Source organism: Bos mutus, chromosome 22 (genome assembly GCF_027580195.1).
Source record: "Bos mutus isolate GX-2022 chromosome 22, NWIPB_WYAK_1.1, whole genome shotgun sequence".
NCBI classification, from domain to species: Eukaryota; Metazoa; Chordata; class Mammalia; order Artiodactyla; family Bovidae; genus Bos; species Bos mutus.
The window spans coordinates 18,001,188-18,028,306 of record NC_091638.1 but is presented as its reverse complement, the minus strand read 5'-3'; the positions used below and the strand labels follow the sequence as shown (position 1 = coordinate 18,028,306).

Sequence of the window (27,119 nt, the reverse complement as noted above, 5' to 3'; positions counted from 1 at the left end):
AGTCTGAGTGAACTCCGGGAGTTGGTGATGGACAGGGAGGCTTGGCGTGCTGCGATTCATGGGGTTGCAAAGAGTCAGACATGACTGAGCGACTGATCTGATCTGATCTGATAGCCTAGAATACCTCAAAACCCGTGAAACGTCTGAGACGTGCCTACTTACCAGCTCACTAGTTAGCCTGACATTTTCATGGATGTTGCCAGAAGACAGGAGACTCCTGGATCAGAGACACAGAATTTAATCACTCACAGCAATAGTGTAGCATTTTTGCCCGTTTCCTAAGCCCCAGTCCCCATGTCATGCCATGCCAAGTCACTTCAGTCGTGTCTGACTCTTTGTGACCCCATGGACTTTAGTTCCTCAGGCTCTTCTGTCCATGAGGATTCTCCAGGCAAGAATACTAGAGTGACTTGCTATTTCTTCCTCCAGGGGATCTTCCTGATCCAGGGATTGAACCTGAGTCTCCCACATTGCAAGCAGATTCTTTACCATCTGAGCCACCAGGGAAGCTCCAGTCCCCACAGGACCACATAAAGAGAACCACGCTAACGCCTGTACACACAGTGGGTTGCATTACAGGAGAACAACACTGAGCTACAGAAACCCAAATATTCTATAGTGGGCAGTAAGCTCTCTGTTCCAGAGGAAGACTCTCTCTTCTAGCAAGGGTGTCTGCTGTACAAATATCCTAGTAAAGATAGTCCAGAGAACAGGACAGATGGGGAAGCACCAGCCACGGGGAAACACCAGAGGCCCAAGGAGAACCATCCCCCAGCAGAACCTAAGAGGCATGCACTGACTGTGATATGCCCGACCTTGGTGTCACTCTGCCTTCCTGATGGCAAACATCAGGACTGAGCATCATCAGAGCCCTGACGTGGTCCCTCCTTGTGGGGTGCCTTCCAGTGGCTACCAGGACCCACAGTGATATTACTAAGAGAAACTGTGATGGAGCTGATGGGTAATAAAGAAACTTACTGGTTCCCCCAAGCCCATGGGACCCTTAGCCATGCATGGGCATGAGAAAGGGAGGCAGGATCAAGGAGAAGGAAGAGAGCAGGCCGTGTCCAGTCCTGCCTCTTACTAGCTGGTGGCTATGGCAAGGCACAGAATTCTCTTCTGAGCCTCATTTTCCCCATCTGTAAAAGGGGTATAACAGGAAATAGTTCACATGGTGGTCAGAAGGATGAAATTACTTTATTCCTGTAAAGTACTCAGGTCAGCACATAAATAGCAAGTACTATATGTGTTAGCAAAACAGAAGAGACAACAGAAATGCAGAAGGAGGAGGAGGCTGGGCACAGGGGCCAGACTGCCTGACTCTGCTCTGGAACAGGGAGTAGAGTCTTAGCTGTATTGTGAAAGGTAGAGAACACCATTATCCACCAGTCTTCGTCCCCTGGTCTCTGACCGCATCTTCATTCATAGATGGGATTGACTCCATTTCTTCAAACAAATCACTACCCACTAGAAAACAGAAATTAATAAATCCTGTTAGAATCTTTTCAAATGCTAAATAAGCACTGTGCTACTATTCCTATTCTCATTTAGAAATTGACTTGCTCTCTTCAGCAGCCAAGCTTTCAGGACCAAATCATTGGAAGATCATAATGGCATGAAGGAAAACAGCCATTGCCACAAACTGAGCATACTAACAAGCTAACCAGGCCCAGAGCTGGGGCTTTGCATGCATTTCCTGTCTGATACTCACCATAATGCCCAGGACGGCCATATCATCATTATCCCCAGGTGACAGATCAGAAAGCTAAAGCTCATGGAGGTGAAGTAACTTGAACTCAAGTTCTAAGCTCAGATGTGAACCCAGGCTGACCAGACACCACCACACTGCATTATGCTGCTACAAGGAGCCTTGGGAATCACCTCTCCCCACACTTCTGACCTACAGAACAGCAGACGTTAGGCAGATTGGCAATGCCACCTGCTGAGTTGGAGAAGTGCCTGCAACCAAAACTCTTAACTCTGGGTCCAGACTTCCACCCTCCCTTCATTCTTTGTCCTCTGATAGCTTCATCGGTTAAGTTGTGAGAAATAAACAGAAAACAACAGAAAACACAGAGAAAATTAAGAAGGTCGTGGGATGCAGGAACCACAGCAGTGTGGCTGGAAAGGCCATTTCCAATTCACTCAAGCCCGAGAATTTCACGGTCGAGCTGAGCAGGGATGTCCACCAGAGGGCGGTATGAATCTATTAAGTGATAAAAGCCTCCATCCAAAGTCACAGGATGTCCACAACTTAACAAGTGTTTCCCAAGAATGGGGTCCCCTGAGTACCGCTGGGACACATGAGGTAACTATAAAAGGCACACAGATGAACTCGTACAAAATTGTAATAATTATGCATCTTCTAAGAATGTATTGTTCTCTTTTAAATACACTTGATGAAGAATTTGCTTTCTGCCTGAAGCATCAATATTTTCTTGGATTAGAAAGTGAGAGGTTCTTTAGTTCTTTAGCTTCCAAAATACAGCTTCTAAAAGAAGAAAGTGAAAAATCAGATTATGTCATAAGTTCTTCTGGTTCTGTTAATGCTAAGTGTCTGCTGATCGGGATGTCCAGCTGTAGGTTCTTAGCAGGTCATGTAGCCCCATGGCTGCTGCTAACCAGAAAACACTCAAGACCAGTGACTCTGTAAGGTGAGAGAGATGGAGAATCCACGTAGTTGCTCTGCAGCTTCTAGAAAATGAAACTAGGCAGAGAGGCATAAAGGAAAACACATCTTCCAAGAGCCTCACATTTTCTTTGGCAATTCCAGGTCATGAAATGCTTGTCCCTTGGGAGCAGGCCACCATGTCACACAACTCCTGGGTCACGATTTCCCATCGCAGTCTTCATGAACTGAGGTGTCCCTTTACCCTGGAGTTGTGTAAAGCCCAGCCATACCTGGCGGCCCTGATTATAAGCACTCATTCATCCATACATTCATTCATTAAACAGTATTTCTGAGAAACTGCTTTTTGTCAGATACTATGGTTGGCCTGCTTTTAAAAAACATAGAGCCAAAAGTGCTAAGTGTCAGGGGTGAGAGCGTGGGGGAAAGAGGGGACACAATTTTGAATTGAGTTAATGCATCCCATTTTGAGAAACCAAACTTTCCCACTTCACAGATGAGGAAACTGAGATCTTCAGAAGTGATTTGCACACTGACAATGACACACCCAGGAAACAGCAGAGCCTGGTTATAGCCCAAGCACCTTGGCTTCTCCCCATGCTGTGGCCTCTGACCCAGGCTGCCCTCCCCTGACCCACAGTGGGTCAGGAACCTGCTGGAAAAAGCCAAGATCAATGCTCGTATTTCACAGAAAAGCAAATTAAGGCACCCAGAAGACAACCTGGACAGGTTATCAAGATCAACATCCATCCAACTCTGAAACATTTCTCAAGAAAGACATCTTCCAGTTCCTAGAAGTCTCTTCTGGATGTGAATCATAAAAACACTGAATTTGGATTCTCCCTGGCATCTAGCACCTGCTGACCCACCTTTACAAACGCCTCCCCTAAGAAGTGCCCCACACATGCAGATCCCCGCCACCTACACATCTCCTCTCCCCACTCCTACTCTGACAGATTTTCTGCTCCACATTCAACTGAGAAAACCCTTCTGTGTCAATGCCCTGGACCATTTATTGTCAAAAGGGTGAGACGCTAACTGCAAGCACTTCAGTTTGGGTGTACTTCAATTGCTACAACAGGAAGAGAAAAAAAAGAAGAGGAAGAAAGATGAATGAGGAAAAGGCACTGGAGGGGAAGGAAGATGATGAAGATGAAGGAAAGGAAGAGGTGAATGAAGGGGGAGAAGACTGGAGGAGGAGCAAGAGAAGGGAGTGGGAGTGGAAACTGAAGTTTAATGCAACTTCTACAACATCCCCCAATTCAAAGGAAAGCCATTCTGACTTAGAGACAAATCTTAGCTAAGAAGCAAAAAAAAAAAAAGAAGCTTAACTCTCAAAGAATGTCAGAAGTAGGGCAAGACCACAGAGATCTCTATGGGAATCTCAGCTTTCAACACATGCACACCTTTCCATTAAATACCTCCCCAAAAAACCCCAAAACACCTGCTTTCCTTAATGTTTCTTAAAGTCTCTAAACAGATTGTATATAATTACTAAAAACAAACCAAGGCTATAGAAAGTTTAGATCAAAATTATTTTTCCCTAAAAGGTAAACTGAACCTTGATTTTATTCACATGCTACCAATCTGCTAGCCTGCCCCAGCTTTTCTCTCTTAGGTCAACAGTGGCCGCTAAAACATCACCAAGATTCATTCCAACATCAAGGCTGTTGCATGCCACTTTTTTATGTTGACAAAAAAAGGCGAAATAATGTACAACAAATGCTGACTTGTTTTCAGAAAGTGAGAGAGAATATTTACCTCACCACCCAAAGTCAATTTGAGGTGGGTGTATGTTGTCTTTGCTACTAAGTCAAGCTTGAGTTCCAGTAATACCTCTGGGAGATCTGGCAAAGAATGAATGCTGCTGAGAAAGGGGTTCCTTACAGAGTTTCAAATGTGCTCTTCAGCCACAATATCAGAAAAAATGTGTTTAGTTGACCCTTCATATCCGAAAGTTTTGCATCCACAGATTCAACCAATCGAAGACTGAAAGAAAATTTTGAATTCTAGAAAGTTCCAAAAAGCGAAACTTGAATTTGTCACACACAAGCAACTCTCCTCATAGCTTTTACATTGTGTTAGATACTGTAGCTAATCTAGAGATGATTTAAAAGATGACTTACGAGAGGATGTGTATAGGTTATATGCCAATATTATACCATGTTATATAAGGGACTTGAGCACCTGTGCATTTTGATATCAGTCAGGGATCCTGGAACAAACACCTTGGAGGTATCAAGGCACAACTGTATAAACTGAAATTCAAGTTTGAAAAAGTCTTTCCCTGGGTATTCCAAAAATAGGGTGACTGTGACTTTCATTAATTTCATCGAGGTTAATCCCTTGGCAAAAAAAAATGAATCTTGATGTTCTGCGATTAGGGCTCAAATCTTCACACAAAAAGGTAAGAGATAACCTGATGTTTCAACAAACTCTTGTTCACCAACTGGCTACCTGAACAGCCAGTCTGAAGCTGCCCTCACAGAATTTTCCACTCACATACTGGGCAGTGTTTAGACATCCTAAAATACAAATCTTCCCTTGGATTTTTGTCCCAGATGCTGATCTTGAACCTAGCACTGCTAAAATGGCATCAACAGACACCAAATCTTATTTATCTTTCCTAGCTAAGCTCATTACCTCAAAGAATTCTGGCAACGCTTCAGAGAGACTGCCAATGTAAGAGGTGTTTCCAGCGGTAAGGACCACAGCACAGCGTGCATAAACAAGCAACAGGAACAATTTCCCTTTACTGGTGATGAATTAACCCGAAATGTTCTTTCCTCTGTGAAGTCCTCTCTTCAGCCTCTGACCATTAAAACCAGACAAAACAATACCCTGGAATTTATTTGTAATTTTTTTTCTCCAAATTAAGAAACACTCTGGCAACACTCAGGAGTCATGGTTTTCATGATTCTCTTCAACAACATTAAGTTCCTGTCATTCTCTGTTTAGATTTTTAAAAAACTATTTCAGTTGTTTATAAGCTAGGTAAATTCCTGATTCTATATTCTAGCACAGTAGCAGAAGAGAACTGTGCCGTATTAAAAAAAGGAAAAAAAAATTCCATCCAGACCTGTTAAAGGTTTGTTTGAGGACCTCAAATAAAGCTGAGCTGCTTAATGGTAGTCTCAGCAGCCTCTCCCATTCGAATAGAACACTGGTTCAACATAATAGAAAGCAGTTGAAAAGCGATTTTAATTATCTGTACTTTGCTGTACTGTTTAATTTATAAAAATAGTATATCATGTCAAGAGGACACAAGAGCTAACCTGAAAGAGCTCCCACCCGCCAAACCTGGAACAAATGGGGCAATAAAAGAAGTAGCTGTACTATTTTACTATAGCCCAACAAATAAATACAATGTCCATGAGCCCAAACTCATATTTAAAAAGACTGAATAGATAAATAAATGGGAGAGAAGTGATGGCTCTTCCTTTCAGAAGAACTCCAGTTGACAAACGGAGAAAGAATAGGGGAAACAGAAGCCCCCATCAGAGCACCGGAACAGCCATAATGGCTGCAAGATCCACAAGGAATACTAAGGCTAGCGAGTGAAAGATGAAGGAGAAACAGGGCATTCGATAACCTCAGAGAATCCCCCCCTCCAACTATTTACTATTTACTAAGGGAGAAACAGCAAGCTTGCAGTGGAGAAGTGGCGGATACCACGTACCAAGGCGAGCTTCAGCGGGAACAGACACACCCGTCTCATGCACTGCGGTCAGAGGCACCGGAAGGGCACTCAGCTCTGCAGCCTTCTCTCCCCAGACCCATCACCACCATCCATCTAACACGAGGAAACAGCAAGCCTAAACTGAGGGACACTCTACGAAATGCCTGACCAGCGCTTTCCAACATGGTCAAGGTCACAGGAGACTGGTAGAGGCTGAGGACCAGTCAGCAACTGGAGACCAAGGAGACCTGAGAACCAGAGGCAGTGCATGATCCCAGACGGGGTCCTGGATCAGAATAAGCATGTTAGCAGGAAAATGGGGGAAATCTGAGTCCCTGTGTTCTCCTTAGCAGCCTTGCTGCAGGATTAATGCTTAGTTTTGGTAAATGTACCATGTTAACATCGTAGGAGGCTGAGTGGTGGGTGTATGAGAACTCTCTTTGCAACTCTCCTGTAGGTTTACAGCTATTACACCAGTAAAAAAAAAAAAAAATTTTAAAAGAATAAAAAAGTAGAAGATGGTATTGTAAGAAGTCAAACCAAATAGGAGGTTGAAAGAAAAACTTCACCTGCCCTCTAAAACCAGTTCACCCCTTGAAGTAACCTGTTTGGCATTGACTTTATGGTTTCTTTTACTCATAAAAAAAAAATATATATATATATATAGATAGATACATAAATGTATCTATATATATATATTTATTAAGGTTTTCCTTTGCTTTTTATTTGATTGTGTTAAAATAATGGATTGTTGTGAAAAGGTGAATATTTACGGATTTAAACTTTACAGAAATCTCTTTAAAAACCTCCAGAGGGACATTCTGTTGTATGGTGCCCATCAAAACATGGGGGAACCCTTCTGCACCCTGATTTATTTCTGAAGCTCATAGTTCCTATTCAGAAACCTTCCCTCTTACCCAGACAAAATAATAATTTGAAAAGAGGCATGCACTCCTATGTTTACAGCAGCACTATTTATAACAGCCAAGACACAGAAGCACCCTAAATATCCACAGACGGATGAGTGGGTAGATAAGATGCAACAGTACTCAGGCACAGAAAGAATGCAATAATGCCATTTGCATCAACTTGTATGGATCTAGAAATGATCATACTAAGTGAAGTAAGTCAAAAAGAGAAATACAAATTCCATATGATATCACTTACATTGTGGAATTTAAAATACGACACAAATGAACATATCTATGAGACAGGAACAGACTCACAAACATAGAAAAGAGACCTGTGGTTGCCAAAGGAGAGGAAAGGTGGCCGGGATGGTGGGGAGTGGGAGTTTGGGATTACCAGATGCAAACTATTATACAGGATAATAAGCAAGATTCTGCTGTATAGCACAGGAAACTATATTCAACACCCTGTGAGAAACCAAAATGGAAAAGAATACACACACACACACACACTTATATAACTGAATCACTTTACTGTACAGCAGAAATTAACACATTGTAAGTCAACTATACTTCAATAAAATTTAAAAATCAAAACCAAAAACAAACCTTCTGTCTATTTCTTCACTGTACCCTTACATCCAAGTTTCTGACCCACAGTGGTTTCCTTCCTGGTCTACTCACCTCAACCCACCACCTCAGCCCAGTGATTCTTCTCTGTTTATGCCCCTCTTCCATGGCTGCTGCTGCTGCTGCTAAGTCGCTTCAGTCGTGTCCGACTCTGTGAGACCCCATAGACGGCAGCCCACCAGGCTCCCCTGTCCCTGGGATTCTCCAGGCAAGAACACTGGAGTGGGTTGCCATTTCCTTCTCCAATGCATGAAAGTGAAAAGTGAAAGGGAAGTCGCTCAGTTGTGTTTGACTCTTAGCGACCCCATGGACTACAGCCTACCAGGCTCCTCCATCCATGGGATTTTCCAAGCAAGAGTACTGGAGTGGGGTGCCATTGCCTTCCATGGCTACTTCCCCTTAAAAGGAAGCAAGTCAAACTTCCTGACTCCTGAAGATGCCCCAGGTCACTCAGTAGCATGAGCTCCATCGCCAGAGTCCAAAGCAAGCAGCAACGGATCCTTGGAGATGGCGGGGAAGTTGTGACTTATCAGTATCTTGGCTCCCACCACGCAATGTTTGACTGAAATGTTTTTCAAGTCAAGTGGGCTATATGGTAGCATTATCCAGGATTTGTAGATATAATCCATCCTGAAGAAGTTATATTCTATCCTTTGCAATAAACATGGATCCACACTTGATACAAGCCTTAGAAGTTTAGGGGGAAGGGGTATTTGTTGCTGTAGTCAGCAGGCAGCACCCCCAGAGAAGGGAGGGAGATAACAGTGAGGAGAAGAGGGCTGGCTGCACTCGGGTGATGAGTGGTGTCAGCAGTGGCCTGTGGGGGGCAGAGCGGCCCCAGGAATCCAGCTATCCTTGGACCCATTTCTGTCCCTCTCCCTATACACTGACAGCTGCAGCAGACTTCGATCCCATCTCACTATTTAACGGAATTTAAAGGCAGATCCATGCATCCTTATTCTGATTTCTTTGGGCAAGAAATAGGGGAGATTCTAACTCCTGAGAGGATATCATTAAAATAATTGATTTTGATATTCTATTATAGCAACTGTCAGAAAAAATTTTTTATCTTTATTTGACACCAGCCTGTCTTGGCACTGAATCTCAGTCTTTCTACTTACTTGCTGTGTGATTCTGGGACAATTACTTCCCCTCTCTGTAGAGCCTACCGCCCTCATATGTAAAAAGATAATACTATTATCCACGTAACATGGTTGCTGTGAGGGTTAAAGAGCTGATGTAGGTAAAGTATCTACACTAGAGGTATTTAAAAAGCCTCCAATCTTAAAAGGACAAACAACACAAACTACTTATTGAAGTTAAACGGGTGGGTGTATGGACAGATAAATAGATGTATACACATATATATTTGGCATTTAGAGATACGTTGGTGATCTGACAAGCTCATGTATATGAAAGTGCTTATCAATCCAATTTTACTAGAAAAACAAGCAGACACTGTACTGTATCTCGAAGCTTCCACAGATGCTAAGCAGTGGCTACAGAAAATGGCAGGTGAGGCTAGGCTGCCCTCAGGGCACACCCACAGCAATCTGGGGATTAACCACGCTGGTCCCCTTTCAATGCCATTCATGACCTATGACCTTGGTGACTGGCTACTGTTCCTTGATAACCCACCACCAAGTGATGGGACTCGAGTTTAGGGCCTGAAGTGATTGTTCATGGAGTCAGGGTATTTGCTTGTCTGTGGATGTGAAAGGAGGACTCAGCTGGGCCCAGTGCTGCAGGAAGCCAACGTGGGCCTCCCGGGCCACCCGCCCCCACTCACCACGCTTCGCAGACACAGGCAGCGCTGCCAGGGCCTATCTCAGCTGCCACTCCTTTCCCCCTTGGAGCCACACTTTTACACTTACCCCGCTACGGTGAAGTGCCACTTAACCTGGGAATTTCACCTTTCAGAACATGACTCAGAATATAGGAGAGAGAGCCAAAAGGTCCTTTGGCAAAGTCAAAGCTACTGCCAGCACCAAGTGCGTGTACCAAAGCCATGCTCGCAGCCATGACTCATAGTTGAGACAGAATTGTAACCAGGTTAGTTATCCGATAGCCCAGATCACAGAGGATTAGAAACAGTGACTTCAGAGGGGGCAGAAATTAGAGGCAGCCGACAATAACAAGGAGTGGCAGTTGAAAGTGAGGAAAGAAATGCAGCCAAAAGCTTCAAACACCACAGCAATCTGGGTCCAGTGACATTAGAAGCATCATGTCAAGGAGGGCAGGACAGAAAGGAATGTGGAAAGGGGTGAAGGCCACCAACGCAGAGCACGGCTTCACTGAGCACAAGACTGAGCAGGATCTCACTGCTCACGGCCTGAGAACAGACACACAACAAGCAGGACAGATGGAAAACCAGGGCAGATCCCCAAGTCCCCGACCACTGACTGTAGCACCCTGACCCTTCTCCCACACTCAGGATATGATGGGAGGTGCAGATGGCCTGGGGCAGCCCCAGAGGGAAAAGCATGTGGGACAGAGAGATGATGCCCCAGCCAGACACCCCCGTGGCCTGGGAGTCAGAACTTCCGCCTGATTCTCGGTGTTCCGTGACCTAACAGGCAATGGTAAGTAGACGCAACCAGCCCTGCCTGGGGCCCAGGAACCAGGAAGGACATTTTGGGGAGGGACAGGAGTGTCCCAACAGGTCGGGAGGGGGATCCAGTCCCCTCGATCATTTCTTTTCCTGTGACTGATGGTGGCAGCAAAGCTCACTGTCAACTTGAGGATATGCTTGTTTGGCTCCTCCTCAGCTAAAGAGTTAGAAGAACTGAGAGGCAAAGGGGAAAGCATGAAAGGGAGAGAGAAGGTCCAACCGCAGAGCTGGCACCAGCCCTGTGACGTCAGGTGCTAAGAAACATACTCCTGCCTAGACTGCAGACTGAAGTAAGCCAATTCATTTAATTGCAAATTAAACATGCAGTATTCCAAATGCTCAGTCTCTGGCAACATGGTGAATTTACCAAGCATCCTAAGTTAGAGGTACACAGAGTTATATGATTACAGGTTGAGCTGGGGAGAAACTATTAATCATCAATAAGCAGACAGACTTACCAGAGAGTTAGTATCAATATGAACAGCTGGCACAAATCATTAAAATGTGAAGATGAATGTGAAAAGGGGATGGGAAGGAAATGTCCCCAAGAGAGAACAGAAATAATAAAACTCCGTAGAAAAAACTGTTTGGCATCACCAGTTACCAAAGACATGTAAGTAGAAACTATGGTGTGTCACATGACATCGATTAAATAATCAAAAAGAAAAAATAATGATAATGCCCGATGATGGCAAGGTTGTAAGAAAACTGGTAAATTCAAATATCACTAGTGGCAGAGTATTTTGGAAAGTCATTTGGAAACACTTCTTGAGCCATAAAGTTATTGGTACCCTATGGCCCAATGGTCACAGTACATGGAGTTTTTCTAAAAGAATCCAAAAGTTCAATGTCCAAAGATGCTAGAACAACAAAGAAAAATGTAGAAACAATCTAAACACACATGGTATGGAGACAGCTCAGTAAGTTATAGCATGTGCACCTAATGGAATATTTTAGAGCCATTTAAGGTGACAATTGTGAGAATTATGTAACAACTTAGAAAATGTTTTTAATATGCCTAGTGTGCAAAAGCAAAATGTACAGTTGACCCTGAAACACGGTTTGAACAGTTTGAACAGTTCTACAGTCTGAGGTTGGTTGAATCTAACACAGAGAAATTTGCATATACTGAGGGTCAGCTATAAGTTATAGTCAGATTTTTAACCGTGTGGAGGGTCAGTGCCCTGACGCCTGTGTTTTTCAAGCGTCAACTGTATAGAGGTAGGGTTACCATTATGGAAAATTTCTGTTTCTAGGGATACAAAAATAAAAGAAGTTCAGAATAATGAAAAGTGCTGTTAACTCAGTAGGGTGGTAGGGATTAGCTGATTGTTCAGAGTGAAAACTGTCTTAAGTGTTAGTTGCACAGTCGTGTCCAACTCTTTGTGACCCCATGGACTTTGCCTGTCAGGTTCCTCTGTCCATGGGATTTTCAGGCAAGAATACTGGAGTGGGTAGCCATACCCTTCTCCAGAGGGAACTTCCCAACACAGGGATTGAACCTGGGTGTCCCACATTGCAGGCAGATTCTTTACCATCTGAGCCACCAGGGAAGCCTGAAAACTGCCTTATGGGAAGTTAAATACAGAGGGTGCTTCTAGCCAGCACTGCTCACACCCCACGTGGTTCTGTCTTCAAGCCCAGTTTTCCAACATGCCCGCATCCCTCTCCCCACACTGGTCAATCAGGGACTCAGGCTTTCAGCACCCAGAGTTCTGTTCAGATGAGAGAAGAGAAACCACCTGAGCCCCCCTCAGGGAAGAAGCCTGGAAGTCATAAGGTGACCCATACTCCCTGGGTTTCCACTTTTTAAAGCAGCTCCAAAGATGTGATCTCCCTCAAGACTCATGAGAATCACGGGAGGAGGTATAATTAGAGAATACTGTTTGGGTTAGAAACTGAGGCTCAGAGAGGTGAACCACCCTCTCCAGGGCTGCCTAAGCACATAAGCAGCACAGATGTCAGAGCCCAGGCCTGCTGACTCCAAAGCCCATGTTCTGTTGGCTCAACAGGGAGGTTACTGGCAGAAGCTTAACTGCCCTTGAAACCTTCATAAGAAGAAGAAATTTGGATTCACCAGAAACCTCCCAAAGGAAAAACACTGATTGTCCAGAGGTTTCTGAACTTGAGCTTGTATCAGAATCACCTGGAGGGGATCTAAATGTGGATCACCAGGACCTACCCTGGTCTGGGATGAAGCCCAATAATCTGCATGTCTGACAAGTTTCCCAGTGATGCTCCGCTGCTCATCCACATACCACACTTCGAGAACTGCTGGTCTGGAAGTCTTGAGAAGGGCTTCCGCTTAGAGGTGCAGTTGGGGCAGCAGGGGAGAACCAATCTCCAGGAAAACCAAGGAGAAAAACGCATTCTCTTGTTAAAGCAACTGGAACTATGCGGGCTTGGTGTTAGTGGTGTAGTGGGTTGGAGGGTGTGGAAATTGAGGGCATAAGTGGTTAGGTGTTGTGTGGGAATAGGGGTGAGACACATGGCCAGTGATGGCCAGATGGACAGGCTGGCTGTCTGGATTCCAGCCACCTGGAGATTAGGGTGGGGCTACCAACATCCAAGGCCGTGGTATCGGGGGATAAAGTGCCTGTGGGCAGTCATCTGACATACAAATCAGATGAACCAAAGATGAGAGTGGCCTTTGGTGGCCTCTACCATGTGCTGGCATGAGATCACTGCCACGCATTTATGAATGCAGCATGAATGAACCGATCTCACTCAGTGGCTGCACCCCCTCTAAGGTCAGGGAGGAGTCTGGGCATGGGGAGGTGAGGATGCCAAACCCAGCTGAACACCCTGAATCACAGTGGCTGGTGTGACATCCAAGATCCTACCACCAGAGATTAATGCTTTCAGGGAAGGCTCTGGCATCTTCCAGGATCCTCTGTTAAAATGTCCCTGGTAGGCTGACTCACCCATTAGCTCAACAAATATTTACGAAGTATCAGGCAGATGCTAGGCAATATAAAACGTTTAGACAGTCATGAGCTAATGCTTTAGTGGGTGTTAATCAGCAATCAGTCCATCTCATCTTCATGTAAAATGGTCAGCAAAGTGAAGGAGCAGGGGGCTGAGGAGCAATCTGTGACTTGGGATTTACGTTCTAGGAGTCAGCAGGCTGGTGCCGTTATTCTGATGGTGGCTCCTGTCAGAGCGGCCAGCGTGGCCCAGAGCTCCTGGTTCATGCCAAATGTCAAGCCTGATGATGGAGGAGTGTGAGTACCAGTGGTGTGAATACAGTGGAGGGTAGGGAGTGGAGAGGGCAGGCAGCAAGGGGAACAGGAAAGATGGAGACATGGGTGGCTGGGTGCTCCTGACCTCAGTTTGACAAGAGCTCCAAAGACATGCGTGTAGACTGAACTCCAGGGGAGTGGTGGGGAATTGGGGTTGATTCTTCTGGAAACCCACCCACGATATCCCAGAGGCCTCCACTGTGGAGAAAAGTTGTTTGCAGTCAGTGTGAGAGGGGTCCTGTAACTTTCATTGTGCTTGAAAGTGTTCAAAAGCCAACTGAGGGAACCGAGGGAAGAGCACTAGACTTGGAGTCATGAGCCTCAACTCAAGACTCTGGGCTGTGCCATCTATGTGCTGGGAAAACTCAGTTCAGTCACTTCCTCTTTTGAGCCTCAATTTTCTCACTCATGAGAGAGGTGCTAACACCTCCATCCTAGCCTCTGAGAGGCCACAAGAACAGTGGTTAGAGGCCCTGACTCCAGAGCTCCACCGCTGCGATGCACAAGCCATGTGACTTTGGGTCGGTTATCTAACTTCTCTGTGCCTCCATCAATTCATTTGTAAAATGAGGCTAATTATCATTTCTAACAAGATTCCTTGTAAGAATTAAAGAAGATAATATGTGTAAAGCATCTACAACAACTTTTGGCATCTGGAAAATGCTATATAAGTGTTTATTTCAAAAATGACTGAACAGGATATTGAATTGCCAAACCCATCACCTACCACAACCTATGGATGCAAAGGGAGGGGATTTCTGAAGGGAATTTGCTGTAGGTGCAGGTAAGCAGGTCCTTTCCAAGCCAAGTGGGGGGAGCCCCAGAGAACCATGTGGGTAGGCTAGGGGGTGCTGGCAGGATGAGCACGGGCAACACAGGCATCCCCTCCTGACTGATCTCTGCTGAGCTGCAGAACCTCAAAGGCCACCCTGAGCATTGAAGAGTTCTGGTGGCACCAGACAGGAGGTCCTAGGAGGCTGGGGGTTATGCAAGGACAGGCCTAGTGCTGGCCCCTCAGAGAAGCCTAAGGAGGCAGAGGCAGCCTGCAACAGAAAAGCAAGAACAGCCTGCATGCTTGGTGGGCCCAGTGCTCTGACCTGAGTTTTGTCCCCAACTCGTAAATTCGTATTATGAAGTCCTAATCCCCAGTGGGATTATCTGGAGTAAGGAGGCAATAAAGGTTAAATGAGGCCATAAGGGTGGGGAGCCCTGCTCTAAGAGGACCAGTGTCCTTTCAAGAGGAGACACCAGAGAGCTCACTGTCTCTTTTCCCCATGTGAGGACGCAGTGAGAACGAAGCTGTCTGCAAGCCACGAAAAGCACCCTATCTGAAACCCAAACAGCCTGCACCTTGATCCGGGAACTTACTTCCAGTCTCCATAATTCTGAGAAATAAATGTCTGTGTTAAACCGCCTATCTCTGGCACTGTGTCATGGCAGCCCAAGTGAAGGCACCCAGGCTGCCTGCAAGTGCCCAGGCACCCAGAGGACTCTGCAGTCCTGTGGCTACCTCCAAAGTGCAGGAGCCCCCGGGGTGTGCACCCGGGCAGGACCAAAGATCAGGCCAGAAGTGCAGCTGGTGAGGCCAGGACAGAGCCCCCCACCAGGCATTCTGCAGGGAGAGCAGGCTAGGGATTGGCCACTTGTGCGCCCGGAGGGGTAGCCACAGACAGCACTGGACGGGGCACAGGCACCACCTGGAGCTTCCCTCTTGTAAGGAGACACTCACACCTCTGTCTCTGTTATTGCCTGGTCTTGCTGTACCATGTGCCTCCAATCCCAAATTTCTGGGACTCCCATGGGAAATCTGACCTGTGTCCAAAAAATGTTACCATCAACCAATTCCAGGGCTCTGTAGGGCTGGCTCTTGTTTCGGTTGTTTAAAGTTCAACTCCAGACACCCACTGGCTGCTGCTGCTCCACCCCACGCTTCCCTGGCCCCAGGCTCACCCACCAGAGTTCCCTCCCCAAGGCTGGAGGCACATGAGGCTCAGACCTCACGTGTACCTTCCCATGCTGCTAACCCTGTTGATGTCAGCTCTACCCACCAGGACCTCTCCCCAGCACCTCTCCTCCTGGCTGTACTCCAAGGGAACCCCAGATTCATTAAGACTGAAGGTCTAGAAACAACTTACACAATCAGACCCAGGATCTCCTGCCTGATACTCCCAGTCAGGGGCCTCTAACCCCCTTACAAAAATTGTCCCAGAATCCATGTGCAGCATCTCGGCACAGGCTGGCCCCCACTCTCCACCAAAAGGTCATCTTCAATTGCCAGCCACGGGCCCTCTTGTTCCCTTTCTGAAGCATCCTGTAACCTGAGGGAGAGCTTTGGGCATCACTGAGTTCAAACCTCAGCACCAGCACTTAGAAGCTGTGTGAGCTTAGGTACATTACTGAGCCTCTATGAACCTCAGTAGCTCCCCCCTTCTGAGTTATGAGGGCAATCCCATGAGAACTAACACATGTTACCCCTCCCTCCATTAGGTAACTCGCCTGAAGTCACATTGGGTATGTAGCTCTAGAATCAGGGTGAATCTGAATTTATACACCCAATTTATATCTCATCTTCTCAAAACACACATCTCAAGATTTTCTGTGTTTAATATTAACGTCAATTCAAAACTATGCGGAATTCAGCCGAAAGCTGCTCGGATTTCTTGACTCAGCTGTGACATGAGTCATTCTGTGCGTACAAGAGCCACTCCTAGCAGCTTCCAGAACCACGCACAGCCTTGATGTGCAGTCAGCTGCTTCCCGCCTAGTGGAGCCGGCATTCGACGTGACTGGAGCCGGACGCTCGTTCACAGTCCTCCCCTTCTGTCAGTGTGAAGCCAGCCCAGTCATTAACCCTATGTCTCTATAGCTCAGAAAAAGAGTTTTATACAGAAAACCAAAGTTTTTCTCTATCACCTGTGAAAATTCATTCATAGAATTTGCCAGCTGAGCATTTCTGCTCTTTTTGTCTTCTCAGAGAGAATTCACGTGGTATGATTTTCATTTACTTGCTCAACAAATATCTATAGATCTCCTGCTGGGGGCCCGGCACTACAGTCCAAAAAGTTAAATTCAAAAGAACAACTTATTCCCAGTTGCTACTCATTTTCCATGAACCAACTGCTCAGTTAATTCCTCAGAATTGAGTTCAGAAACCTTGAAAGTCCTGCAGGCTCCATAACTACAGGTAACCTGGTTTTATTCAAAGAAAGACTGTCCTGTTCCAACCCCGTTAAATAAATCCACTCCCCTCAACCAGGCCAGCCTGGGGTGGCGTGCCTACGAGGCTGCTGCTTCTCCTCCACGCTTTCTCGTTCTCTGTTTGTACCCTCTTCTTTCAGTTAGCAAGCTTCCCTCCAACTCCCTGGGCCATCTTGCCACAAATCTAAAACCACTTTCCCCTCCGTACCTTTCAAGGGTGAGGGGCCCAGTCCCTGCTCCAGTGTGTCTTTTGCCCCAACCACCACCACAGCAGTTCTCTGACAACAGCCGAGCCTCGGACAAGTCAATTCAATTCTGACCCTATCTGGAGAGAGCCTGAGATACGACAGGTTAAGAGCTCAGTTCCACAAGACTGTGCACCCTCCCCCCACACTCCTCCAAAAACACACATTTCAGATGCAAATCACAAATCCAGATTGCCACCTGGGCTTCTGACCAACTGGCTATAGTTCAGAGGTCCCCATGACACCCACCTTGGGTTCAGTTAACTTGCTAGAGTGGTTCACAGAACTCAGAGAAGCATTTGACTGTTGAGATGACCACTTTTCTTTTTGTTTACTATAAAGAGCTATAACTCAGGGACAGCCAGATGGAAGGCATGCATAGGGTGAGGGTATGGGGGAGGGCCACAGTGCCTTCAGGCCCTCTCTGGGCACACCTCTCTCCCAGGACCTCCACTTGTTCACTAACCCGGATGCTGTCCCAAATGCATCCTTTCTAAGAATTTCTGCAGAGGCTTCATGACAGGCATGACTGATCATCACTGGCCATGGATGACAGTTCAATATCTAGCTGCCTCCCCTCTAGGGAGGTCAGGGGTATGGGAGTGTTACAGGAATGGGGACAAAGACCAAACACATATTACTTTAAATCACATTGCCCCTTTCCCTCATTCTAGCCACTGCCTGCTGCCTCAACTTCCTTGGCTCCTGGGAACCAACCAAATGGACCCCTCTTTGCTTTGTCCACTGAACGGGGATAAAATTAAAGTCTGCCAATAGGACATCTCATTTCACCCAATAAAGCTAACTCCTCCTACCCTATGGTACATAAATATGGATGGAAATATGCACGTTGGCTAAAACTTCTCTTTACAAGCCCACGCCAGCACTACAGCACATGAAGATGAAAGGCTATAGGGCGATCCTCACACAACTGAGCAAAACAAAGCCCTGTCTATCTGAATTTGAACAAAATAAGGCCAGTCCCCAACTACAAAAGTTCTATTCCAGTAAGAATGACTTTTATTTACCTTGCAGAAGTGCCAAGTTCATCAGATAAATGCAACCTAATGAATCCGTCTGCTCGGCTGCCTCAGTTTAATGATCTTATTAAATGTTCCCAAATGGTTTCCCACCCCCGCCACCGGGGCTGATCAAGGACTCTTTCTTTAAACACTCCATTTAACTTCCGACAGTCATTTCTCACACAGCCTAATAACCTTGTCTCCCTTGAGCCAGTTTAGGTTAAATTTTAAGCTGGAGTTTACCAAGTTTAAGGAGGCTGGTTGGGACATTTTTATTTCCTGTTGCAGCCTCACCAGCCACTTGCTCTATAACACCCAAAGGACAACTTCTTATTTTCCAATCTGTCAAGATCCTTTCTGGGGACTTCCCTGGTGGTTCAGTGGCTGAGACTCCATGCTCCCAAAGCAAGGGGCCCGGGTTTGATCCCTGGTTGGGGAATTAGATCCCATATGCCATAACTAAGCATTGGCATGCCGCAACTAAAGACCTCGCATGCCTCAGTGAAGATCAAAGATCCCATGTGCCGTGACTAAGACCCAGCACAGCTAAATAGATAGATAGATATTTTTTTAAAAGATCCTTTCTCATTGTAAATGTGCATCTTATCACTCCTTTTGTCTGAGTTCTTAAAAGATGTATAGTGTTTCCCATAAAAGACCAGCCACAGCTAAACAATTTCACAAGGACTCTGGGCTTTCGTCCACAGTCAGTCAGTGCCCTTCTACTCACAAAAGCCATTGTAGCCCACATCAGTTTAATACTGAACTTGGCCCTTTCCTCCAAAGCTCATGATGATAGGCACACTAGGATATGTGAAGCTTTATGAAGACAGTGAGGGGTCACAGGGAGAAGACCCAGCTGACAGCAATCATCCTCAAACCCCTGTCATGGACTCCTTTTCCCCCTGAGTCTCTCTCCCTGGCCCCAGTCACCAGGCGGCCCTGTGGCTGTGCCTTCGCCCTCCCTACTGGTTCTGAAACTGGGAACCACTGACCCCCACGTTCACGGCAGCACTGTTTACAACTGCCAAGTTACGAAAGCAACCTAAGTGTCCAACAGCAAAGAGATGAAGAAGAAACATGATTATATATATATATATATATATATATATATATATATATATAATACAAACACACAATGGAATACTACTCAGCCATTAAAAAGAATAAAACTTTGCCATTTACAACATGGTGGACTTGGAGAGTACTATGCTAAGTGCAAGAAGTTAAACACAAATACTGTATGATATCACTTATTTGTGGAAGCTAAAAAGTGTAACAGACTAGTGAATATAACAGAGAAGAGAGTCATAGATTCAGAGAAGAAACTAGTGGTTGCCAGTGGAGGGGGTGGCATCGGGGGAGGGGACTAAGAGGTGCAAACCATTGGCTGTAAGATAAGATCGAGTTTAAGGATATACTGTGTGACACGGGGAGTATAGCCAACATCTTGCAATAAATGTAAATGGAAAGTAACCTTTAAAAGTTGTATTAAAATAATAAATACATATGTATTAAAATATGTAAAAAAAGTAAGACTGGGACTCACAGAGAGTAGAGCTCTGAAAATGACTGATGCCAGGTTCTAAACTAGAGATGCCGACATAACTGGTCTGTGTGTGGCCGGCACGTTGACTCTTCACAGTCCAGGAGCACTCCAGCCCTAGACCAAGTTGGCCCAGTCCCTCTTCACTTTGGGTAAGCTGTTTAGCTCCATACGCAAGCTTGAGCACCCCTCTCCTCTGCGAGGCAGTAGGGCCTGTGATCAGTTTTCCACAGTCCCTACCATTCCTTATCCAACCCCACACTGAAGCTGAGTTTCCCTCACTTAGTCACTAATGTTTTCCCTGTCAATTTCCCAATAGCTAAAAAATAAATAAATAAAAGGTATATGTCTTGTCCCCAGGTCTACCCAAAGAGAGAGCACCAGCAAAGCCCTGTGTTTCCTCCACCTGGGCTGGTTTGCTCACTTCTCTTGAGGGCATTTAAATCTGTGACCCTGGCACTGTCTTCATTTCAGGAAGGATGAAATGTCCTTCATGTCATCATCATTCCTGTCATAGGGGAGAAAACTAGGGCTCACAGTCATACAACTGTTAGATCCTCTTAATTTAACTCAGAAGTCCAGGCTCTTAAGATCTACAGGATTCTGCAGTCTCCAGAGGAGCTGTGTTGGTACCCTACACTATTCCCTGAGAGCTCTGGCTGTTGGAAAATCCCTCCTTCTATGGGACTCAAATCACTTTTCAGCTCAAATATAATGTTCATATAAAAAGAAAGGGAAGGAAGGAGAGCCTGGGGTCCAGATGCTTTTTGGCTGACCAGTAGGTTCTGTTCAGCTAGGGACCAGCAGTGTCTCTGCTGTCTGGAGAGACCGCCCTGGGGTATGGGGCCCCAGAAAGCCCAGAGTCAATGCTGAGGGCTCAAAAGGAACCTAGGTGCTTATTCGCCAACAGGCAAGAAGTAATGGGTCCCTAGAGACCAGACATATAGGGTTGGAGGCAGCAGTCAGGACAGAGTGGAGGCGAGAGCCTGGAACACAGGCTCTGATTTGGAGCTGAGGTTGAAGGGATGCACTTTGAAGATGGGAGAAGGGGTTTCAAATCAAAAAACACATGTGGCTTCTAGAAGCTAGAGAAGGCAAAAAAGGAAAGTCTCCCCTAGATCCTCCAGAAGGAGCACTGGACAGTTGACCACTTGATTGGAGAACTTCTGACCTCAAGAAATGTAAGAGAGAAATTTGTTATAATTAAAAAGCACAAGTTGTGCTCATCTGTTACAGCAGCAAAAGGAAATTAACACCGTTAAAGGTTTGGACCCTTCCACCTTGGAAGTTGCCTACGGCCGCATAACAAAGCACCACTAACAGACTGGCTTACACTACAGAAGTGTATCGTCCTACAGTTCAGGAAGCAACAAGTCTGAGATCAAGATGCCTGCGGGCTCACATCCCTCTGAGGGCACAGGGAAAAAGCCACTCCCGGCCATGCTCCTAGCTTCTGCTAGATTCCTGCCTTGTAGTAGCATGACTCCTAGCGTCACATCACATCGTCCCTGTGTGCACATCTGTCCCTGGGTCCACATTTCCTTTTGACAAGGACACAGTCATTCAGGATGAGGGCCCACCCTACTGAGCTTATTTTAACCCGGTCATCTGCAAAGACTCTATTTCTAAATAAGGTCACATTCACAGGTACTGACGGCGATGACTTCCATCTCTCTTAGGGGCACACAGTCCAACCTATACACAATATTACTCCTAAAATCTGCCTCCTTTAAATACACGCCGTGCTGCTGAGCCCATTGAAACTGCCCAGGAGCAGAGACCAGCTGCTTGGGGACAGTGTCCAACCACAACTCCCTGTAGTTCATCACAGTCCATGAGGCGTGGGGTGCTGTGGTCCCCCGACATCCCCTACAGGCAGCAGATACCTCCAGGTAAGGACCGTGTGGCCCCTTCCTCCTACAGCCTTCAGCCCCCCCTGCTACCTGTCTCATGTCACCTGAGGCTGGGCCCTGCATTGGTCACTGTTTTTCTCATCTGCCTCCCAGGGGAAACATGCAGCTGGCCATCTCTGCTCCTAACTTCTCCGCTGCATCCTCAGCACCATTGAAGAGCCACACCCCCGGTAAGCATTTGCTGAGATGATGCATTCCTCATCTGTGGTTCCCATCCATCCGCTGAGTCCTACAAACACACCAGCACCAAGTCACTCTGTGGTGACTGAAGAAATGGTCCCAGAGAAGCTTCCCTACATACAGAGACGCTGAGCTTGCCCGGTTTTTCGGCTTGTTTGTTCAGGCCACGCCATGCAGCATGTGGGATCTTAGGTATTGGAAGTGCAGAGACTTAACCACTGAACCACCAGGGAAGTCCCTAGCCTGGTTTTAAACACTGTTTGTGAGGTGGGGGCATCCTCTGAATGATCAGGGCTCTCGGGGTGCAGCTGGCCTCCTAAGCTCAAGTGAAAATTAAACTGGGACTTCCCTGGTGGTCCAGTGGTTAAGAATCTGCCTGCCAATGCAGAAGACATGGGTTTGATTCCTGGTCCGGGAAGATTCCCCAAGCTATGGGGCAACTAGGCCCGTGCACCACAGTTACTAAGCCCCTGCTCTAGAGCCCACGAGCAACTACTGAAGTTTGTGCACCCAGAGCCTGTGCTTCTCAGCAACAGGAGCCACCACCACGAGAAGCCTGCACACTGCAAAGAAGAACAGCCCTGGCTTGCTGCAACTAGAGAAAGCCTGCACGCAGCAATGCAGACCCAGCACAACTAAAAACAAATAAATAATATACAAAGAAAGTTAAACCGGAGTGGATTCTTTTGAAGCTGAGACCCGATCTGACAGCAAAGTTCTCCCTTAAGAGTAACACTGAAAGTGAAAGGGTTAGTTATTCAGTCGTGTCTGACTCTGCGACGCAGTAGGCTGTGGCCCGCTAGGTTCCTCCGTCCATGGAGTTCTCCAGGCAAGAATACTGGAGTGGGTAACCATTCCCTTCTCCAGGGGATCTTCCCGACCTAGGAATCCAACCCAGGTCTCCTGCACTGCAGGCAGACTCTTTACCATTTGAGCTACCAGGGAGCCTACCAACTATCATTAGCAAGAGGGCTTACAACAATCCAGGCACTGGGCTTAATGAAGCCAGAATCAGCCACTTATTCACCCATCATTGAGACCACCCAGAATCAATCTCATCCTTAAGCCTTCAGGGATTTGAGTGAAGTTCTTCTGTTTTTCCCTACTGAGACTCCTCTTCTCCAACCCCAAATTGTTCTTTCTCATTAAGACATGTTTCAAGCTCTTGCCCCATCTTACTCTCTTACTCACCCTCTCCAGATATAATCCAGTTTTCTAAGGCCCTAAACAATGTTCCAAGTGTAGTCTGACCAGGGAGGAGTTAGGTAGATAGCCACCTCCATTGTTCTAGGTGATATATCTCTTTTAATGCATCCTAAGATCACAGCGCCATTTTTGGAATCTATTCCAAAAATCTCCAAGGTCTCTGGTAGGAATCAGGTACCATAAGCTGCTACAAAGACATGACGTTGTAATTCCCGTGCTATAGCAGAGTAAACTGAAGCTTGGAGAGGAGTGACCTGCTGGTGAGCATCTGTCCAGTTACTCAGGGTTCTCCTGTCTCCAAACCTCAAGTTCTCCCCTCTTTTAACCAAGACATTTTGGTCTCTCAGTTTCTTCATCTGAAAAATGCAGAAACTGGATCTCTCCCAGCTCTGGCATGCTCTGACTTGTCTTCTAAATGCAGAGTCCAAAAGCCAAAGGGTGAACAGAACAAAGAAGCCTTGCGCCTAGATCTAAAACTCCCAAGAGAAACAAAAAAGCTCCCTTTTCTACTCCTCATCCCAGCCTCACCTACTTTGGAAACTTGGGATTAAGTGATGCATGCTGTTGGTTAATGGTAGTTCTAAATTTGACAGTCAAGCCTCTGGGCTGCAGCAGTACAACGTTCTTGGCAAGTCAGCCCACATCATCTCTCCTATTTCTTCCCTGTTCTCACTCCACAAAAGTATGTCTCACTGCACATCCCATTTTCAAAATATTTTTTCCTCTCACTCCCGTAGCAAGCCAAATAACACTCTCCCAAAATGCCTTTAAAACAAGAACACAGAGTCCTCCCTAAGCCCCAGGTGCAAAATGGATTTCGGAAAGCCGCTCTTCTTCTGGCCCTGTGTTCTCACGCCAGGAGCACTGCCCCAGGGCTGTCTCAAAAGCTTCATCCTTCACTATGTTCTCAGTAACATCTTCTCCCTGGGTACGTGTGCCCGCTGGTGCCCCACCTGTTTTTCTCCTGGTGAGAGAGGCACAGAGTCACAATGTAAGGAACACAGTGGGTGTCACCATCCACATGCGACAGGTGAGAACTCAGCACAGAGGAGACAGGGGGCTGAGCCAAGATCAAGGAGCTGGTTAGTGCTGGTGCTGAGAAAAGACCAAGTGTCCTTTCTACTACAGTGTGTCTGGAAACAGGATTGCCACCATGAAATGAGGGACAGATCTCTGTCCCTGATATCTACCTCTTTCCAGTCTGCCTCTCTGATTCCAATCACCCTCTGTCCAAGAGCCAGCTGAAGAGCCACCACCTGCAGGAAGTGCTTCCTGGGCGCCTCAGCCCATACACCCTGCTTCCTCTGAAATCCAAAAAGTGCTTCAGCTCCCCGCTACCTCGGCCCTTAGCACTGATGACTGGCTCAAGGCAGTGACCGCTTTCCACGACCAACGAGCCAACTTCCACAAACCTAGGGTGCGTTGGCCTGGCACCAGCACACAGGGAACCTCCACCAACAGCACTTGCTGTCACTACTGTTATCACTCAGTGTTCCAGCTGCTGTGACTGCGAGACCAGCTACCCCCAAATTTAGTGACACAGGAAAAGTCTTCTGCTCATGGACTCTGGTTTAGATATTCAGCGCACAGACAGAACAGCTTGTGTCTGTTCCATGAAGCCTGGGCTTGAGCTGGAAGGCATGAAGGTTTAAGGGTGCCTTGAAATCTAGGAACTAGAGTTATCCAAAGTCTCCCTCGCTCACACGTCTAGCAGTCGATGCTGGCTGATGGCTGGGAGCCTTGGTTCCTTTGCCTGTGATCTCTCCCCATGAGCTAGCTTGGGCTTCCTCACAGTGTGACATCCAACTTCCAAGGGCAAGAGTCCAGGAAGGAGAGACCCTGGAAGCTGTATCCTTCTTACAGCCTGGCCCCAAAGTCAGAGAGAATAGTGTTGCGAGACTCTGGGAGTCAATCTTGGTGGAAGGAGTGTCAGTACCATTGTAAGAGCATAGATGAGGCCACCTTTGAAAAAATAGAACCCCTAAAAAAAAAGAAAGAAAGAAAAATACTATCTCTATAATCCTTACTATTATCTTTTATCATCACTTCTCCTTTAGGATGGGTCTCCTTCAGATGGCTCCTCCATCCCTTCTGACCATACAGCTGCCCCAGCTTTTAACCAGATATATCTGGTCCTGCGGTGGACAAAGCTCAAGCTCAGGCTCAGATTCCCGCCACAGCCCATACGAACACAAGCAGCACTAACCTTCGTCCTAATTTCTTTGCAGGAGGAGGTGTATATATATCCCTAGGACCTGGTCCCAAGCAGGAGGATGAAAAAAAAAAAAATGTAATTCCTAAGAGATTTCAGGACAGAATTTTCTAGTTGCTAACAATTTTTGCTAGTCATACTGTGTAGGCCGAAACTGTACTCAGCTAAATATCTACACTTCCTGGCGTCATTTGCCAAGGCAGATGGTTAGTGAGAAATAAACGGTTGTCATGAGGGACCTCCTGGAAAGTTTTCTAATGAAGTTGACTTGGCTGATGGATGCATTTTCCTACCCTGCCCGTTCCTCATTCTTCTTGTCTAGACTCAGACATGATGGCTGGAAGGGTAGCATCCTTCTTGTGCCTACGAGGTAGCTTTGAGACTAGAACAGAAAGATGGAAGGCTGGTGCCTGATGACATCATGGAGCCACCACAGTAGTTCTAAAGTATCTATTTGCATTAAGCAAAAGAGAAAAAAAGAAAGCCCCTATCTTGGATGCCTTATTTTGTATCTTTACTATTTGTATCCAAGTACAGTTATTGAGCCGCCCCTCCTGACCTTGACCTCACACACTAGTAAAGTAATGCTCAAAATTCTCCAACCCAGGCTTCAGCAATACATGAACCGTGAACTTCCAGATGATCAAGCTGGTTTTAGAAACGGCAGAGGAACCAGAGATCAAATTGCCAACATCTGCTGGATCATTGAAAAAGCAAAAGAGTTCCAGAAAAACATCTATTTCTGCTTTATTGACTATGCCAAAGCCTTTGACTGTGTGGATCACACTAAACTGTGGAAAATTCTGAAAGAGATGGGAATACCAGACCACCTGACCTGCCTCTTGAGAAATCTATATGCAGGTCAGGAAGCAACAGTTAGAACTGGACATGGAACAACAGACTGGTTCCAAATAGGAAAAGGAGTATGTCAAGGCTGTATGTTGTCACCCTGCTTATTTAACTTACATGCAGAGTACATCATGAGAAACGCTGGGCTGGAAGAAGCACAAGCTGGAATCAAGATTGCCGGGAGAAATATCAATAACCTCAGATATGCAGATGACACCACCCTTATGGCAGAAAGTGAAGAGGAACTAAAAAGCCTCTTGATGACAGTGAAAGAGGAGAGTGAAAAAGTTGGCTTAAAGCCCAACATTCAGAAAACTAAGATCATGGCATCTGGTCCCATCACTTCATGGCAAATAGATGGGGAACCGTAGAAACAGTGTCAGACTTTATTTTGGAGGGCTCCAAAATCACTGTAGATGGTGACTGCAGCCATGAAATTAAAAGACGCTTACTCCTTGGAAGGAAAGTTATGACCAACCCAGATAGCATATTCAAAAGCAGAGACATTACTTTGCCAACAAAGATCCATCTAGTCAAGGCTATGGTTTTTCCAGTGGTCATGTATGGATGTGAGAGTTGGACTGTGAAGAAAGCTGAGTGCCGAAGAATTGATGCTTTTGAACTGTGGTGTTGGAGAAGACTCTTGAGAGTCCCTTGGACTGCAAGGAGATCCAACCAGTCTATCCTAAAGGAGATCAGTCCTGGGTGTTCATTGGAAGGACTGAAGCTGAGGCTGAAACTCCAGTACTTTGGCCACCTCATGCAAAGAGTTGACTCATTGGAAAAGACCCTGATGCTGGGAGGGACTGGGGGCAGGAGGAGAAGGGGACGACAGAGGATGAGATGGCTGGATGGCATCACTGACTCGATGGACATGAGTTTGGGTAAACTCCAGGAGTTGGTGATGGACAGGGAGGCCTGGCGTGCTGCGATTCATGGGGTCGCAAAGAGTCAGACACGACTGAGCGACTGAACTGAACTGAACAGTTACTGATAAGAGTCTTTTTATCACCACCAGCTTTTAGATTAGTCTTCCTGCTTCAAACCTC

The 27,119-nt window shown here is 46.3% G+C and overlaps 1 long non-coding RNA gene across 1 annotated transcript in view; it reads right to left on the bottom strand.

The window, feature by feature from the left end:
- Positions 1–1,223: 1,223 nt before the first annotated feature.
- Positions 1,224–27,119, bottom strand: part of LOC138984638 (uncharacterized) — a 34,316-nt gene continuing 8,420 nt past the window's right edge. Inside the window, exon 3 of the long non-coding RNA XR_011461880.1 lies at positions 1,224–1,467. This is a non-coding gene — a long non-coding RNA (uncharacterized lncRNA). The remainder of the gene's footprint in view (positions 1,468–27,119) is intronic.